Genomic DNA, 5,508 nt, shown 5'->3' with positions numbered 1-5,508 from the left:
ATATGACAACTGAAAGTTCTTTTTTTAAAAAAGAAGCTAGCAGAAAATTTAGTTTTAAAGCCACCGATGCTGAATGAGAAGCACCGTACTCATTCATTCATGTTTCCATTTAGTTATCCAGTATTAGCTGAGCACCTATTTGTGCCAGGAACTAAACACTGGGGACACAAGAGGGTGTAGGGTACACTTCCCACCTCTGGGAAGAGGCTGTCTCACTTTGGATCGGCAGGGCTGCTCTGTTCCCACAATATACGAGGTCTTCATATGTTTGGTCTCTTGTCCACTGAGAAAATGCTAAGAGGAACTCATCACAGTTAATGCAGATATTTTATGCCTTGGCTGTACAAAGGGAGGCAAATGTACCCTTTTTACACACAGCATTATTTTAGGTGAGGCACAGGTGAACTCTTAACATTTTATTAGTTATATATCTATTTTTTATCGATGTATACATTTTATATGGGTTTTCCATTTCTATTCCTTTTACAATAAATAGATTTTTAAGTTAGTTAAGAGAGAGTTAAAGAAAAAAGCCAAGCGAAAAATAAGATGAGGCACATGGATGGGCAACACTGGCTGTCAGTGACTCACAGCTGGGAAGCTCTGTTTTATGTAATTCCAGACACCCCAGGAAGAACCTTGCCTGCCTGCATTCCTCCAGGCTTGTCTGCTTGGGGCTGAGATTCATGTGGGACAAAAATCACAAAATCCTTTGGCAGATATTACAAAGTAAGAAATAAGAACAAATGGTCCTGGGAGAAAGAACACATTGACTTGTCTACAGCCATGCCACCCTGAACAAGCCCGATCCCATCTGATCTCAGAAGCTAAGCAGGATGGGGCCTGGTTAGTACTTGGATGGGAGACCACCTAAGAAGACCAGGTGCTGTAGGCATAAAAAATAAAAAATAAAGGATTATAAACTGACGAGGTCTTTGCAATCTGTGAGATCAATCAAGGTTGCCTTGCCTAAAAAAAAAAAAAGACACATTGACTTTATACATTTAAAAGCTTAAAAGGATCCCTGACTTTTTAGGGGGCTCCACTGGAGACAGAAAAAGCGTCTGGGAAGGGGTTAAAGTGCAAGGAGAGGTGGTGGGCGGGGCTACACTGAGCTCCGCCTCCCCAGGTTTGGGTGAGCAGAGCTAGATGCATTATTGACACTGAGTGCCGGGCCTTGAAATCACATAGAAATGTTGAGAGCAACAAAAAGACACTAGAACATTCTTGGTTCATTATGGAGGGCAAAGTACTTAATGCACTTCAGTCTTCCAAAAACAACAAAACCAAATCTTGAGGTGGTATCGTCACAATCCACATCGTACATCTGAGGACAGAGACGCTCAGAGTCATTAAGGAAGTTGCCCAACGTCCCTCAGTAATCAAAGTCGTCTCATTACCTACTCTGTCTTCTTTTCTATCCGTGCTGTTTTCAGAATTACGGCAAGAAAAAACAAAAATATTGAAAATAGAAAGAAAATGTTCTTTATAATTCTTCCTCTAATCATTACTCTGTTAATCTTTAGTATAGGTGGGGTTTTTTTCTCCCAAAAGCTTTACCAGGCAAGTAAAAGAAAGCTTGATAGACAACTCAACTTCAGGACATGTTATTATTATTATTTTTTACCTTTTTAAATGTAACTAGATATATATTCAGGATACCCTTCTATCCTCGCACCTCAGATGTACCTCATATTGGGGTGTCAGCTACAGGATAACTCACTCTGGGGTGTACCATCACGCACTGAGTCAGTCCTGCTAACAGCATTTAGGGATTTTCAGATTTTCTTCTATTAAATAATAATGCAGTGACCATCCTCACGCATATCTCTTTCCACATCTGCATAAGTATTTCTGTAGAACCCATTTCAAACAGTGGGTTTACTAAATCGGGGTATATGATCACTTTTAATTCTTAGCTTTAATGCATATTGCCAATCTGCAAGACAATCAGCACAAATTGCACGAACCATCAACAACTCAAAAGGATATTTTTAAATGAAATAAAGTATAAGAAAATCAAACCCAAATAGGAAAAAATCAATAGCAAGTTGCACTTATCCAACACTCCACAGTTTGCAATAGGCTTTCAATACCCCTTAATGAACCTTCTCTTTTGATCTTATTGGCAAGGGAATTCCCCCTGAACCTGGAGTCCCAGGATAAGGTAGGGGGCCATGGCACCTGTTGGACTTCATAAGGTTGAAATTCCTGTTATGTCCCAAGTCTCAACTCCCTGCTCTGTCTATAGCAAAACTGTTATTATGCTTCATGACAAGGATCTTTGTATCCTTGAGGAAAATCAGGAGTCTTACGTATATAGGATGTGTGTGTGTGCGCGTGCGAGGTGCGCATGCGCCTGCGCACGCCACAGTCAATGGCTCAAAGATTCGTTTCTTTGAGCGCCAATTGATTTGCCAAAGACCAAGTTGCATTATAAGTCCAGGACAAAATTTGCATTATAGACGTCACTCACTCAAGGATGATAAATCATCAGACTGAATTGATGTGAATAATTAGGTTGTTTATATTTGTGTGCTTGGTGGATTTTCTGTTTTTTTGCTCATTATCACTGCTTTTTCTTTATTTTTTTTTAATCCCCATTTTTCTCCCAGTCAGCCCATCCCCTATATTTGAGTAAATCTGCTTCCTCTGATTTCATTTAGGGAATGTGCTAGTTCCTTGCTGCTCTAGAATGGTCCATGGGCCAGCAGCACTGGCTTTTTCTGGGAGCTTCTTAGACGTGCAGCATCCCAGGTCCAACCCCAGACCTACTACATCAAAGCCTGCATTTTAAAAAGGTCCCAGATGATTCCTGTGCACACTGAAGTTTGTGAAGTGCTACTGAAAGCCTTTTCTTTATTCACCCAAGACAGAAAAAAAAAATTGATTTTTAAAAAATAACAATAAAGAACCAGACCACAGAGAAGAACTGTGCTAACCTGCATTGATAAAGGCAGGAAAGAAGAAAGAAAGGGAGAAAGAGTGAGGGAAGAAAGCATGAAAGGGCAAATCATTCAGCAATCTGGAAATATGGATCTTATTGCCAAGAACACTGTGAAAATACCCTTTTCCTATTCTCATTATAAGAGCCAGTGTTTTGTATTTCTTAGGGAAAGGGGACTTAAAGCTCAAGTACCACAGACTTTGTATAGGTGAGGTTTTAATATGCTGCAGAACCCCCAGTGCCTAATGAAAGCCTTTTAAGTAAATCGCAAGAAGCTCTAATCTCACAGAGCCTCCCATGTTCTACTCTGCTGTTCATATTTAATTTTTAATAAGAACAATTCCACATAGCTCAAAAGCATGGCTCAATTAAGAAATATTCCTACCAGGCATCTTTGAAATCTTCCAGCATTCTCTTCCTTCTGTTGCTTGATGACCCTCTATTTGGTTGTGTCGAGCGGTTTGTGGGGAGGAGGGGAACAACCAAAGCTTGTTTTTTAATTGCAAGTTCAATTTCACACTGTTCTTTATGAGATGGCAAGACCGATTTTCAAAGACAGAAATGCAACCCGTGTATCTGCTGCCAGAAGCCTACAGTGGAATATCTTAGTATTGTATTTTGAAATTTCAAGTGGCATCTTTGATCTGATTCCTTAGGCATTAGATGTCCTTGAAGTTATAGAGAGGTCATGAGAAGTAATTTCAAAAGAAACAATTGTTTCTGAATCACAAAACTCCAGCCACAAGTATCTTAAAGTAATCTAAATTTAACTCCCTTCTAATGCCCTATGGTTTATAGCAAGAAATATTGCCTAGTTCTTCCTGGTAGAATTTACCTTGCATTAATGTTTCCTTTCTAAAGACCAGTCTCTAGAGATTTAAATGTAGCCACAAACTTTCATTGTATCCCCATATTTTTCAGCTGAAAATTTGTGTTTCCATCTGTGTCTGTATATCTATCCAACAAAACACATACATGCATGGACATATGTACATGTAAGTGACAACAACATCGAATGATGCTGCCCATGTTGGTTAATTTTAAAAAAAAAAGCACCAAAAGATAATCTATAATGTACAAAACTATGTATTCATTATTTTTATTTGTAATCCATCCACTGCCTAAAATGTGAGGAAGCCTACTACACTAAGCCTAATATAAATGGGACAATTTATATAGAGAGTCCTGAGGAAAGAAACAGTTAAAATACCAATGAGTGTCATCACCATACATCAGACCGACTGCTACACTGACCACTGAGTTTAACTTTTCCTATCCTCACGGCAAAGATAAAAAGGAAAACATTTAACCGTATGTCTTACACCGCATCACAAATGTACCAGAAGTTTAAGTTTTTCATGACCCCAAAGACATTTTCACATGTATCTATATTTTGGGGATGTCATGCAACCTAACAGTGAATTTCTCCAAATAAGGCTCTCCTAAAGACAAAATACAACAATATGGATTTCTGTTTGAATAATCTTTATAATAATAACTCCGAGAGAGCATTTCTGCAGGTAGTTGAGATAATGCTGTCTAAAGTACGTTTGTAACATGGGGAAGTCTAGGAGTAGCCTAGACTTGGTACAAAATGTCTAATGTCTTTTTCAAATATTGGGTGTTTCTAGGAAACTTATTGACTACTTCTCGGTTTAGCTAAACTGCTAACATTCCATTTAACTTCAGAGACTTAGCATCTTAGAAATCAATTGTTTCAAAGTAAGGATTAACCATTTGCCACAAAATTTTAGAAGCTTCAAAGTTTAGCTCGGCCACAAAATATTTTTAAAAAATTTACTGCGTTATCATTTTTATAAAATTTACCCCATTTTAATGTGTTTTAGTAAATTTACCAAGTTGTACAACCATCATCATAATCCAGGGATGGAAAATTTCATCGCCCCAAAAAGATCCCTCATGCACATTTACAACTCAGCCCCTTCCGCACCCACAACCCCAGGCAACCACTAACCTAATTTCTGTCTCTGTGGATTTGCCTTTTCTGGATAATTCATGTAAATGGAATGTCACAACATGTGTTCTTTTCTGTCTGGCTTCTTTCTCTTAGCATGATGTTTTTGACATTCATCCAAGTCATAGTGTGTACCGAGACTTCCTTCCTTTTTATTGCCAAATAGTATTCCATTGTGTGGATATGCCACATTTCACCTACCCCTTCACCAGTTGACAGATATTTGGGTTGTTTCTAATTTTAGCCACAAAGAAGCTGCCCCACCTGAGAGAGAGATTCACAGATTCTAGAGATGGGGCCCATATTTTGCTCCGAAAGTACTTTGGACTTGTCCAGTTCTTGATCAAACAGGGAGCAGAAGCCCATGACATGCAGGAGATTAATTAGGAACAAGTTTTGCTGAATCATAACATAATTTTCTGCATGTCTCCCTTCTTCTCCTATCCTTCAGTTAATTTTTAATAATAACAAGAGCTTAACACTTACTGAAGGCTTAGAACAGAGCCTGGATTAGACAAGTGCCTGGCACACAGTAAGAAATACTTAAGTGATAGCTATTACAGTCATTATCATTGCCTGGGTCTTT

The 5,508-nt window shown here is 38.6% G+C and overlaps 1 non-coding gene across 1 annotated transcript; it reads left to right on the top strand.

Moving 5' to 3' along the window:
- Positions 1-776: 776 nt before the first annotated feature.
- On the top strand, positions 777-895 carry LOC120604179 (5S ribosomal RNA). The gene has a single exon (XR_005653264.1). It is a non-coding gene; the product is annotated as a 5S ribosomal RNA (ribosomal RNA).
- The last annotated feature ends 4,613 nt before the right edge of the window (positions 896-5,508 follow it).

The sequence above is a fragment of the Pteropus medius genome, unplaced genomic scaffold (assembly GCF_902729225.1).
Source record: "Pteropus medius unplaced genomic scaffold, Ma_sr-lr_union100, whole genome shotgun sequence".
NCBI classification, from domain to species: Eukaryota; Metazoa; Chordata; class Mammalia; order Chiroptera; family Pteropodidae; genus Pteropus; species Pteropus medius.
The sequence above is the reverse complement of the archived record's forward strand: the minus strand, read 5'-3'. Positions and strand labels throughout refer to the sequence as shown.